We start from the raw sequence: 14,049 nt of genomic DNA on the forward strand, positions 1-14,049 counted from the left end.
AGGACCCACTCTATTCCATATTGGAGAGGAAATGATCCAGCCTTTGCTGGAAGATCCCCAGTGCAGGAGAACCAACCACCTCCCCTTCGGTATAGAAGACAAGTGCTGCCTCCTCCAAGATACCATTCCTGACTCCCTCACTTATTAATGTTCTCCCCCTCCTCACCCCCAAGTGTCTCCTTTGTATGTATTTTGAAATTATTTGAGAACCAGTTGTCCACCCTCTTCCCCTAGAAAGTAAGCTTCTTGAAGGCAAGGGATGTCTCAAATTTTTGTCTTTATATTCTTAGTGTTCAGCATGGTGCTTTATTGAATTGAATTGAACTGAAGGTTTTCCTTACACCAAACCCAGATTCAGTTTCAGCTTTCTGTTTCTAATTTTTCATTCCGGGGACAAGCAGCATCTTGGTAACTCCAGCAGGATCACAGCCAAGGGATCAAAATGGAGAGGACACTTATTGAATTTGTACTACTTAGCAAGCTAAAAACAATTGAAGTTAGTTAGCATTTAGTTATCAAGTTACCCCTGTCAAATAAGGTTACATCTAAATAAGAAATAAAGTGGGTCTGGCAGGACTTTTTCTTGATGAAGCCAAGCTACCTGCTTTCTTTTCTAGTTCACTGACCATCTTAGTGCTACATCCTAGTATTCTGGCAGAAATCTAAGGCAAACTCACTGGTCATTGCTTGCAGAACCCACTCTTCCATTTTGGGGGCAATTTGTCTTTCTCCAGTTCTGAAACACTTCCCATTCTCCAAGTTCGTCCAAAGATTGCTAACAATGGATGAACAATCGCATTCAAGAGCTCATTCAGGGGATAAGAATGTAATGCAATATTATTGCTCTGTCAGAAAAGATTTAAAAAAATTGTTTCAGAGACAGCTGTGAATGAGTGCAGAATAAAATGGGTAGAACTATAATTATTTATAAATAATGACCACAGCACCGTGATGGAAAACAACTTTGAAAGCCTTACCAACCCTGACCAATGCAATGACTAATCAATACCCCTGGAAGCTAATGTTTTTCACCTCTTAATGTAGAATGAAACATACACTTTCAGATATGATCAAATAAAACAAACATGTTATACTTACTACACTTTTGGTTCTACGAAAGGGTTTTAGAGAGAGAACTGGGGAATAGTCTATCAATGAAACCTTTTTAAAATATACGAACAAAAGCTGAAAGAAATTCAGAAGGGAACACAGGGCAGTATACCACATTAAAATTAATATATACCAAAAAAAATTATATGAATAGATTCATGGTTTCCTATGCAATTGTCTTTTTCCATCCTATGTATTTGGAAACACTCATATTTGTTGATGATTGTCTAATACATAATAAAAAAAATTTTTTTAAAGTACTGAGACTTGACTCATCTTACTAGCTCACTTTAATTCATGAGGAGTATCGGTATCTCTCTTCCATTTCTTCTTATTCTTGTCAGCTTCATCGGTGATCTCTCTCTTCTATGATTTCTAATCCAAAGACATTTATCTTTAGCTGGAGGAGAAGGAGAAAAAGAAGGAGGAGAAGGAAAAGAAGAATTCCATAAAGGCAATGGAGTATTTTACTTCTGTTTCTAGACAATCAATAACAGAATGGGCATATACATTTGTCTCCCATAATTTTGGATATTTTGAATTGAATTAAGCAGCAGCCAGGCCCTTCACCCTTTGGTTAATATCCATAAAAGTGGCATAGATTTTTACTGTACTTTTATAAACTGTGTGTTCCTCTTAGTCATTGATCCTAACTATAAAATAAGCAAATGTACTAATAAATAGCGAGAATGAAGACAGTGCTGTATGGTGACTTGACATTTCTCCCATTTGATCTTTATAACCCCCTGTGAGGTAGGTGCTGTTATCATCCACATCTTACAGATGAAGAATCTGAGCCTGAAAAAGTTGAATGACTTGCCCAGGGCCACCCATCTAGCTAGTGTCTGAGAGAGGATTTTTGTTCTGGCCTTCCTTACCAAGTCTAGCATCCAATACATTACTTCACCTAACTGCCCCTAATACTAGTCATTTAAATTTCCTAGCTGAAAGAGATTTTAGAGATCTTTCAGTCCAGTCTTACCAGGATAGAGCAATGGGCCTGGAGTCAGAAAGACATGAGTTCAAATCCTGCTTCAAACACTAGCTGTGTGACCTTCGACAAGTCACTTACTCTCAGTTTATATTAATCCATTGTTGAAGGAAATGACAAACCAGTCCAGTATCTTTGTCAAGAAAAACTCTATGGATGGTATTAGCATGCTATGGTTCACAGGGTCATGAAGAGTTGGACCCTATTGAACAGCTAAATAACAACAAACTATTCTACAGATGAGGAATTGGAGACCACAAAGATATACTTAGTACATTTTAGATTAATTTTGAAAATAGTCTGTATTATTTAGTCATTATGTCAGACTTTCATTTCAAACCCTGAATTTGTATTCCAAACTGGTTGGGCGAAAAAATCTGGCTTCCAATAGATTTTCCAGACAATAAAAGGAGGTTTCTAATTATCCAAAGGAAATGTGTCACTTCAAAAAGATCTAAGGTTAGACCTCTGAAACTGTATCAAATTTAGTTGGAGTGCTGAACTGGGATTCAGAAAGATGCAGATTTGAATCCCAACTTGGACACTAGCTTGAGTCATGTCCACTGGCAAGATACTTAAAAAAAAAATCACCCTGTATGTCAGTTTCCTCATTTGTAAAATGGAAGTAACAATACATGTAGTAACTATCTCACAGGATTATTATGGTACTCAGATTAGAAGAACTCTATAATTTTTAAAAATGATAAATGTTATTAATATTTTTCCTATAAAAGAGAATTATTGGCCACTGCTAATGAATTTAATCAATATTTCTAGTCAAGGCAGAGGATTCAGCTAATGAGTACTAGTTATATGGACCAGCTATCTACACTGATCTCATTAATTGGGGAAAATTTTAAACTCTCTACTTTTTCTTTGCATTATGTAGGAGTAGCCTAAGATAGAACATCAATGCATTCATGAAGTACCTTCGAATGAAACACTGCTTTGTCTAAGAATTTTTGACATTCATGATTGCTTCTGCTCTGTCTGCATGGATGAAGCACATGTGATGTCATCCCCACTTCACAACCATTGCCAACTGGTCAGTTAGGTCAAGTAACAATCACATAACCTCCTCAACTATAAGACAGTCATTTTTAAAGAAACTATTGTTTTTCATCTCTTCAAATGAATGAAATAGATTATCCACATTTTGGAGATGACATAAATATGGAAATAAATATAAGAGAATTGTGATGGTGATATAATCAGACTGTGACAGAACAGGAATAGAAATTACAAATATCACATTCCCAAATCTGACTCTCATTTTTCTCATTTTCAATTCAGTTTCCCATAAAAAAAAAAAAATGGCTGGTCTGAGCATAGAGAGAAGGAAAAAGACAAATCTACTCTTTTGATCATCATTATCAAGTACAATATTTAGGGAATATTCATTGTAGAAAAACTACAACAAAACAAATCAGTATTATCAAAGAGAAAGTTGACTCAGGTTTTTAATCGTTATACTTAGGATGACTTCTGGAAACAAATTAGCACTTGAACTTATTTTAAACTTGAATGCAAATTAAGTAAATATCCTTCTTGTACCAAAAAGCATTTGGCCCCTGTGTAAAAACAGCTTTTCTCTACCATTTGTTAAATGGAATGATTGTATTTATATTCACTTTGAGGAAAATTCTAGTAGTTTTGAATTCAGAATAAATTTACTTTTAATGCTTTCCTTTATATTAGCAATTCTCATTTAGTTTAAAGTTTTATGTTAATATTCAGTTTGTAATTGTTGTGTGGAATATACTGGTTTGGTTTCAAAATTTAGCCTCTTAAAAACCGATGTGTCAAACTCAAGTAGAAACTGAGAGGGGTGCTACTAAATCTTACATAGGGATCCCTGCTGGCTAAATAATGACTTAGAAAACCATATATTAACATTATCTATGTTCTATTGCAGTTTTGTTTTTTTATTAAATATTTCTCAATTACATTTTAATCTGGTTCGGGCCACACTCATGAAGTGGGCCAAGTGTTTGACACCTCTGTCTTAAACCAAAAGGACAGAAAGGGCTCTTTGAATTATTCAGTGAAAAGAATGCTGGATTTGGAGTCAGAAGACTTTGCTCCTTTTCTGTTAGTTTCCTCCTGTGTAACTTTCAGTTTCCTGATCTGTAAAACCAACTGGATTAAACTAGGCAACCTCTGTAAGCCTTTTTAGCTCCAATGACAATCTTAAAATGTTTTGTTAAATTGAATCATACACTCTTAATGGTAATAAGTAAAATATGTTTTAAATTTATGAGGATATAGATGTTTGCAATTCTTGCCCTATCTGTTTATTGAAAACTATATGCCAAAAATGAAACTACACCAAAAATCACCCTTTGTGCTTTATTAAATGTGCGTTGTGACACACAGAAGTTAAGGAGCCACTACATGTCTAGCAATAACATGAAAGGCATATCATTAGCTGCCTTTCCTGCCTATGACTTCTCTATCCACAGCAGATCATCCTGGGCCATGTTGGGTGGCCATTGGGTCACTGGGTCATGACCCGGTGACTCAGGGTAGAAACTGCTTTCTGGTTTTGTTACAAGTCATACTTCATGTCAAAATCTGCCATGGTCCCTTTTTCAAAATTCAATAAGTTCACGAACATTTACTCAAGTACAGGAATCAGTTAGTTTGGCTAAACTTGTTTACTCTAGGAGGTCAAGATGTCTCACAATTAAATCCAATGTGTTGCTTTGCCCTGGGCCAATGAACTTGACCTTCTACTTCCTCTAGTTACTTAGTTCAATATTTCAAGAATTCATGATTGATTGGTTGATTGATTGATTTTGGTTTGCATACTCCCTCCAACAAGACGAATTGCCTATCCATTGTGACTTAGTCTTTGTGCATTATTAGGGATAGTGATAAGAATGGGACCTGTGATTTTTACCAGAAGAGGGAATTCCTAGATCAGGAAACTCCCTCTATTAATGCAGGCCAGTATTTTCCCTACAATTTAAGGACTCAGAAAGTTGCCTTAGAGCACACAAAGTAGCCTATGTCAGAGGTGGCTTCCTAGGTCTTCCTGGGTCTAAGGCTGGCCATACCATGCTGAGCATCAAGACAGCCAAGAAAGTTGTTACTCCATGACCCACCTGGTATTGAGCTTCTCCAGCCTTAGCTAGGCTGCTCCTCTTGTGATAGACATACAAACTGGTACCCGGACCTTTCCAGTTTGGCAGAATCTGCTAGAGTTTACAATCCACTGTCAGGGTCCTTGAGAACCCTGGGTCACTTCTGTAAATTGAATCACAGAACATCAGACGGCTCTCCAGACTAGCTATTATAAATTATTCAAGTAAAGGGCTGTTCCTACTTCCAAAATGAATTTTTTCTGTTAATAACTAATTGCCCATATCATTGTAGCTTAATTCTCTGAGAATGCTTACACAAGCAGATTGAAACAGAAAGTGGGGGGGGGGGGGAGAGTAATTATATGAATAATTAATCGTTGCAGGGTAACAATTTTGCCTCAATTATCTGGATAGTCTGAGCTGAAGTGTTTTGTGCCCAAATTATCTGTATAAATGCTCCAATTCTACCCTAATTTTGTTCACATATTGTGTGACTGTGTGTGTGTGTGTGTGTGTGTGTGTTACCAATATGTCCTCCCAGAAAAAAATCAGTATAACATATGGAAAAATTACTAGACTTCAAGTCAGCCTACTTTGGGTTCAAGTCTCAGCCTGGTCACTTACTAATTTTCTAACTATGGTCAGGGCAATTCATGGGATTAAACCTGAAGTCCTTGACTGATAAAAAGGAAATATTATAATAACAATAGCTAGCATTTGTGTAGCACTTCAAGGTTTTCAAAACACTTTACAATTATCATCTCATTTTAAACCTCGCAACAATCCCAGGAGGTAAGTGCCATTATAATCTCCATTTGTCAGCTAAAGACACACCTGCAGAGTTGTTAAGTGACTTGCCCAGAGTCAGACAACCAGTAAGTGTCTGAGACTGGACTTGAACTCAGGGCTTCCTAATTCCCAGCTCAGTCTTCTTTCTACTGAGCTACCTAACTGCTTAAACTATATACTTCTTTGGATTGTTGTAAGGAAAACATTTTCACAACCTTAAATAAAAGCTACATAGAATATAATATGTAAGCATATATAAATGTAGGTAATGTTAAAAACAATGAGATTACGAATCCATTAATGAGAGACTTGGTTCCTTTCTCTTAAAGGTATTTTGATATATGAATTAAAATTATTCTGAGTTAAGACAGAACATTAAATTTTACATGTTGACATTTCGTTTTTCCTTACACAATATTTCAAAGGATCTGCAATCTTACCAATAGGAGCATTCCCTTCATCGGTACAGCTTGCAAACCATCCATGCCTTCTCATCCTGTGCAACTCTCAGAAGATCCCCCCATAAATGCTTGATCTGGTGAACTCCTAATGTTTAAAGGATCTTCCTCTAAATCTCTTTATATTACATGAATATTAATGAAATATATAGGTTTCTCTGTTGTATCTATCAGTTACTCCTTGGCCTTACTACATGTCTAACCCACCTCCTTTTCTGATCACATATCTCTCTTGACATCATCTTTTATAATACCTCTCCTATGCAACTCCTCTCTGGTAATAAGCTACTGCCTACTCACACCTACCACATGTCTCTCTGCTATCTATCAAGCAATCTTAAAATTTAATTCCTTGAAGACTATAATACAACTAATTTCCATCTAGAATCCCTGGAAGAATATGGATCTTAAAAGATGAACCTCTGTTTCACAGAGAAGCTTGGGGTCATTTAAAATCATTGCCCCATTTTTCAAAGACCCATACACGCCTCCTGATGAATTCTGAGCCTAGATCACTGTATCTGTCCAAGGAACATGTACTGATGGACTAATTGCATAGGTTGTCCATGACTGCAACAACCTTTCATGGTCTGAACAATAGGCATTGTTGATCCACTTTGTTTTTCCTATATAGTTATAGAATGAACTTTTTTGACTTATTACTGATCTCACACAGGATTCTCTGAAATTTTCTAGAGATGGATGCAATCAGCATAATGTCGCCTATAATGACATCTATTATTTGTAAAGCACTTGAAACAGTACCTGGCATATAGTTGATGTTTTATAAATATTTGTTCCTTTTTCCCTATTAAACAGAAATGTATGGAATTGCCTCTTCATTTATAAGGAATTTCTCTTGCCTTTAGAATCTGCTGTAGCTATCCTCTGTGAGGGTGGCAACCACATTTAGTGAATGAATTCATATTGCTTCATGCTTCATTTGATATTAACTACTCTAGCTATCTATGTTGATGTATCTTTCAAGGAATCTTGAATTATTTTGACATATGCCTGGAAGATGCCTTTTGAAAGAAATCCTTTAAGTCAATATCTTACTCAATTGAATCAAAAGTGTTTTGAGTGAAGACCCAGTCCTTTAGAGGAATGTTCAATATACCCTGTCTTGTACTCACCCATTTTGAGGCTTGGTGAGTTCTGCTTTTGGACATGCATAATGGCATGGTCCTCCCTCCCATTTTGAAGAATGAGCAGTTGTCTTCTGATTGTTTCTTGTCAGATCACTGTGTGGTAATGTACAGTCTTTATCTGACCATTGGGTAAGCATGCATAAAGAAGTTTTGAGTAGATTTGCTTTCTCTCTGGTGACATCTCACTTGGACATCATGTATCTATAAATGAGGGGTCTTTGTTTCTCTTATCTCTTACTCTTTCCTGATTTTATATGAATGAGTATCTGGAGAACAGACAAAGTTATAATGTTGTAAGCTTCAAAAAATCAAAACATCTATTAGAGATCAAGCAACTGGAGATAGTAGCAGAATACAGTAGCTATAGTAACCAAATCCTAAGAGGAGTCAACCCTGAGGAGTAACCTATTTGACCCAGCCCATCAAGGAATAAGCCCAGCTGATCAAGAGAGAGACTGTCTGTCATCCGTGCCATGCCCAGAAGTGAACTTGGTGGGGACTTCAAGAAAAAATTCCTAGGGCCAGGGAATAGACCCCTTTTGGCTTGGAGAGGGAGGCAATTTTTTAGCAACCACTTTGAGTTTGAGTGACCTCTACCTGGGGTCAAACAGATATACAGAGTGGAGAATGCACCTCTAAGTTTGAATTTTTACTTTAGGTCTTGTTATCCTTCTAAGTAAATATCCCTTTATAAAAACTAATTAATATTCATTGACTTATTGATATTAAGAAATTGTTCATTTTTCATTGAGAAATTGTCCCTTAATAAAAGCTAATTGATATTCACTGGTTTATTGATATTAAGAAATGTTCACTGATATTAAGAAATCATCCTTAATAAAATGGATTTGTTCTGTAAAACTTGGACTCAGTCAAAAGGCCACACCCAAGGACCTAGAAGGCCACATGTGGCCTTGAGGCCACAAGTTCCCCACCCCTGCCCTATACCTTTCAGTGAAACGTAACAAAGGACTTATGTCTGCTGTAAAATATTTTATGTGAATAGTTTCCTATTCCCTTCTCAAACCTTCAAGAATGCCTTCAATTCTTATGTACTTTATTGTCATAAAGATTTTGCAAAGACAGGGAATAAGGGTTGTGGGTTAATAGTTGTTGGTTTTTCCTTAGTTACCTTTTTCTGATAATAAGAGTTTCAAAAATCTTGAAAATTTATTCAAGCCCCTTGAACTATGTTGCCTCTAGCAGGAATCTCCTCTGCACACTTTTGGTCTAATCTAGCTGTCCTTTCCATTTTTGTTTTCTGTGATGTGACTTCTATTTCATTGTTGAAGTCCATTTGTGAAGTTTCAATTTTATTGATGGAGAAAACAGTTTGTTAAAGAAATCTTGACATATCCTTTCTATTTTTTGTTTATTACTTGCCTTTCTTCCAGTTCCATCTTTAGTCTGTTGGTCAGTCAATAAAAATTTGTTAAGTGCCTTCTGGGTAGCAACGACTTTGACTTAGTTGGGTCTCTCACTAAGTTTTCTTTAAATTTCTTTTTCCCTTCATGACTTCTTGATAAATTTTGAGATGATCACGTTCATAATTTCTACCACCCTTTCTATAAAATTTTACAAATTAGTTCATCTTCTAAATCAGAATTTCATTTGACTGTTATTAGTTATCTGCTTGGCAAGAAGATCAAGTGTTTGCTGTCAAAGGCAATTTCTAAGCAGTTTTGGTCTCCTTGTTGTGGCAATTGATTTATATCAACTAAGCTTTTTTAGGAAATAGTGATCATGTGGGTTGTTAGCTTTTCTTTCTTTTTTTTATAGCATTAATGGCTTGTTTCAATAGATCAGGTTGGAGTTGTCTCAATATCTTCTCATTTTTATTTTCTCTTGGTGGTCTCTTTATAAATGGATACTAATTTGGAAATGGGTTACCCATCAGTGACTGGCTGTTCCCTGAATCTAAAAATATAATCAATTTCATTTTTTGTGCTATCATTTGATACTTGCTGAATCCAAGTCCTCTTCATTTTCTTCTTCAAGAAATTGTTCATAATACATAGATGTGAGACTCCTATAGAGTGGACAAGTTTTTAGCCTCACTAATTTCTCACTCCCAAACCATATTTTAAACATGTTTTTTTCTCTCTTCCCCAAAACTCCCTTTTGTAGAGAGGTTCTTGAGTATATGTTGATTTAATTTAGAGGGTCTTTTTTTCCATCAGTGTTTTTCATAGAATTTTTTTCTCTTCTCCTCCTTTACAACAGATGTTGTCACATAGCATACAATCACTTTCATGGTGACTTTTATGCAAATGTTTATCATGAGTAGTTCAATAAAAAATGACCAAATATACCAGAGAATGATGTTTCTTGTTGCCACAGGATGCACAATCAAATCAGTTTCACCAACTCTTTCATTTGCAAAGAGTCATATGGGAGTCATCTTCCCATTCAGCTACAATTTCCATTTGTCTTATTTACAAATAAAAATATCAAGACTGATGTGCCTCAGTTCATCCAATACTATTATCTACTTGCTGGTCAGGGATTACCCATATGATAATAAAGCCAGAGCTAGAAGAAACTCTAGAAGCCATCTAAACCAAATATCTCATTTTGCATATGAAGCGAAAAAACTGAGCTCCAGGAAGGTTAACTTAAGCTAATTAAAATATGTTGCAAGCATCAAAGAAAGGATTTGAACTCATATTCTTTGACTCTACAGTCAATGCTCTTTCCATGGTACTATGACACATTCCATTGTACCATGCTACTCCCATAGAAAGAGTCAACAACTAAGTTAATGTTTATGGTGATTTTATAAACTGTGATTCTTAGGACCCTATTACTCCTTTTCCTCTGCCTCCAACAAGGAATTGTAGAATAGGGCTGAGTAATATTTTGTATGATTCTTTATTTCATACTTTATTAATATATGATGAAAACTTTCTTATAAATCGTATAATTATAAAATCTTTTTCTCAAAGGGAACTTATGGATTGATTATCTAATCTAAAAGGTATTTTTCAGTCTTATTTATAGGATCAAAATCTTCTGTTATCCGTCAGCAATGCCATACTTCCAAAATAATTGCCTTGAGACAAATGAGAGCCTCATGTAAGACGTGACACATCTTACATGTATTTCCTGAGGTTTCTGCTCTTTGTAAGTTTTAGATTCCATATCAAAATATCTTGTAATGAAACCTATAAGCCAGGAAACATGGGTTGGGTTCTGGGATATTATGCTGCAATTAGGATATTTCTTGGCGGCAATCATGATCCCTCCAGAGCAGCGGACTGCCAAAATCTCCAAATCCTACCAGGTGCTTTTCCTCAGAAAGTTACCATTATTGTATCTTTTTGATTAAACAAGAAATCCAACCAAAATAATTTTCTTTAAACAATTCATAAATTAAAGTGTTCTGGATATGGAATCCCAGGACCTGGTCTCAAATCCTGGCCTAGCCATTAATATCAGTATATCCATTAGCAAATAGCTTCCCTTCTTTGAGTCGCAGTTTTCTCATCTGCAAAATAGTGGGATTATATTTGATGATCCATAAGGTTCTTTCCAGTTCTAAATCTATGATCTTAATCTAATTAATAAAAACCATTTCATTCAAAGAATGGCTATTAGTGAAATGATAAGAGCAATGAGTCCTGGATTTGTGTCCCAACTTCCTAGTTGGGTTACCAGACAAATAGCAACCACTCCCAGTCTCATATTTCATATCTGTAAAATTAGAATAGTAAACAAGATAATCCCTAAGATATTTTTTCAGCTCTAACATTCTATGATCCTAAAGGCAATTATTACAAAAAGGCAAATTTACCAATCTGACTCCTTCTAAACTCAGATCACAAGAACTGAAAATAGTCACTTTCATCTCCCTACTTGCTAGAATTCATTTTCCTGAAAGATGTTGGGGGGGGAGGGGCAGAAGAGAGAGACAAAAGGGAGAGAGAGATGACTTTGTGTAAGTCATATAACCTCCCTAGGACTCAGTTTCCTCCTAGCTCTATCATCCTATAATTTTTTGATCCTAAGTGGTAGGCGTGTGACCACTGACAAGTCATTTAACCTCTTGGTGCCCTGAGCACCTCTCTAAGACTATACATACAGATAAGTTGGTAGAGGAAATTTCCAAACTGTATATAGACGAGGTAACACATCTGGGCTAAGACAAAAAAATTAAAATGTTACTTTCGCTCACCAAGCATAAATATAGGAATAGAGCACATTGTGGTTGAGACCATGTAATAAATGAGATTGTGTAACCCCAAAATCATGAAGTATGAAATTTATATCATAGATACTGAAATTTTAAAATACAACTATTTCAGCATAGTGAATTGTACTTTCAGTTCTCACCTAGATTTCTCTTGATCCTATGGTGTCATTTCAAATCTAAATTTTTTACAAAGGTCACATTATCATAAAGTAAAATCATACATCTACTTTAAGCTAGAGCTATGATGACCACTTCATCTATAGAGCTATGCTAAGCTCACAAATAATCATATGTACCAAGAAACTAGAGATGTTGCACAAATGTTGGTTTAATTGTAAAAATAATTTTACAATGAAATTCTGCTTCTATTGTTGAAACTTATACATCCTCTCCAGATCCATTTCATTTTCTGTTTTATTAAAGAATAGAATTTCCACAATTTTCACTTCATTTCCTGCTGTTTGCACACATTTTTTATAAGCTTAGCAAACATCCTCATTGTCTGCAGCCCTAAGTAGCAGACAAAGGTTCCTATGCACAGCTGCTCCTCCATGCTTACCATCTTTCTTTAAAGGTACAGAGTTCAGCTTTAAAGAGGAACACCAAACACACAGCTTAGAACACATAGGTGAACATAGGGGAGATTCTAGAATAGTGTTAGAAAACATGATGCAGATGTAAGAAATACGCAAATCAGAGGTTTGTAGCCTATACAGAAACCTCAAGACTGTATGTATCATGAATACTTTCTTCAAGAAGACAATCAGGTCAAGCTAGACATGACAAATAACAACAACAACAAAAATCTCAAAAAAGAAACTGATAGATTTTAACAGAAAGAAAATAGCTCCAAAGTCAGAGTCCTTTCCAAATCAATCATCTGTGTACAAATAGAACGTGTTCTGGTTAAAGCAATGATCAAAATCAATACTAAATATCTTGACGAGTGATTAAAAATAACACATCATGGAATACATTAAAACAACCACAACCTGACCTGATGGAACAAGCTATTAACATCAGAAAATGAGAAATGGATGAAAAGGCAGATATCCACCCAGATGATCACTATCTCCTGAGGAAATTAAATTTTAAAAATCATTTGACACAAAAAAAGATACCAAAATTACATCAGCTAGCGAACACTTGATTTCCTTGCTAAACAGAGAGTTGTGGCATAGATAATATCAATTTAAGATATAAACCTGTTTGTAAAATTGTACAGAGAAGGATGGTGGAAGATTTGGAACAGCATGGCCTCCTAAAAGAGTGAGAAGCTACAGGGAGAAAAACAAATTTAAAAAAAAATTGGCAAGAGACATAATTAAGCCAAATAATCTTGAGAACATTTATGGATGAAAATTAGAAGGTCACAAACAGAAGAAAATTGAAAAAGAAGTAGCAAGATTTCTAAAACAAACCATTTTTATTCTATCATGATATAGTATGCAGACTTTTCTTTTGAACTTTTGATCCTGGACGCAAGTGGGCAGCTAGGTAGCACAATGGATAGAGCGGTGGGCATGGAGTCAGAAAGAACTGAGCTCAGATCTGGCCTCAGATCCTGGGTAAATCACTTAACCCTATCTGCCTCAATTTTCTCATCTATAAAATGAGCTATCTTTGCCAACAAAAACCCAAATGGGGTCACAAAGAGTCAGACACAACTGAAAAATAGCAAAATGTCTGGAATATTAGCGCTATGAAAATGTGGAAATAAAATTAGGAGCTCATCCAGAAGACTTCAGAATTCCCTTTCCAGAAAATAAATGTTTTAAATTCTAATTATTTTACCTGCCTCCAAAGTAGAATTTTCCTTTCTCCTAGAGACTGGCTGGAGGGAGAGAAGCCAAGAGCAAGAACTTTAACTGTCATATCTCAGATATGCATCCTTTCAAATGTACCCCTAATCAGCTGGAGAGAGTGAGGCCAGAGGCAAGAAGCAGCCTTTGCAACTGAAAAGGCTTCCTCACTTATCTTGATTAAAGAGAAAGGGTGGAGAGCAAACCCGCCCCAGCTGGCTCTCCCAGTTCACTCCAGTCCTTTCTGACACTGAGCTAAAAGTCTCTACAGAGAAAAGCACTGGACTAGTGGGAAGCAGGAAACTTCCTGGATCCTCATTCTGGCCCGTCCTTACCTAGCTGTGTGATTAAGAGCATGCTATTTACTGTGGGAGACATGGGAAGTGCTAGACTTGGGAGTCCCGAGGCCTGTATTTTAAATCCTCTTAAGCTCTTTGGCCATGAGTTCCTGATCCTTAAAGTAAGAGAAC

General features: G+C 35.9%; 1 long non-coding RNA gene across 1 annotated transcript; it reads right to left on the reverse strand.

The window, feature by feature from the left end:
• Positions 1-894: 894 nt before the first annotated feature.
• LOC140531308 (uncharacterized) lies at positions 895-13,734 on the reverse strand. Its single transcript, XR_011976317.1, has 4 exons — positions 13,572-13,734; positions 7,571-7,851; positions 5,209-5,350; positions 895-1,510 (listed from the first exon to the last, which is right to left on the reverse strand). It is a non-coding gene; the product is annotated as an uncharacterized lncRNA (long non-coding RNA).
• Between the last annotated feature and the right edge of the window lie 315 nt (positions 13,735-14,049).

This window comes from Notamacropus eugenii, chromosome 3 (assembly GCF_028372415.1).
Source record: "Notamacropus eugenii isolate mMacEug1 chromosome 3, mMacEug1.pri_v2, whole genome shotgun sequence".
Lineage (NCBI taxonomy): Eukaryota > Metazoa > Chordata > Mammalia > Diprotodontia > Macropodidae > Notamacropus > Notamacropus eugenii.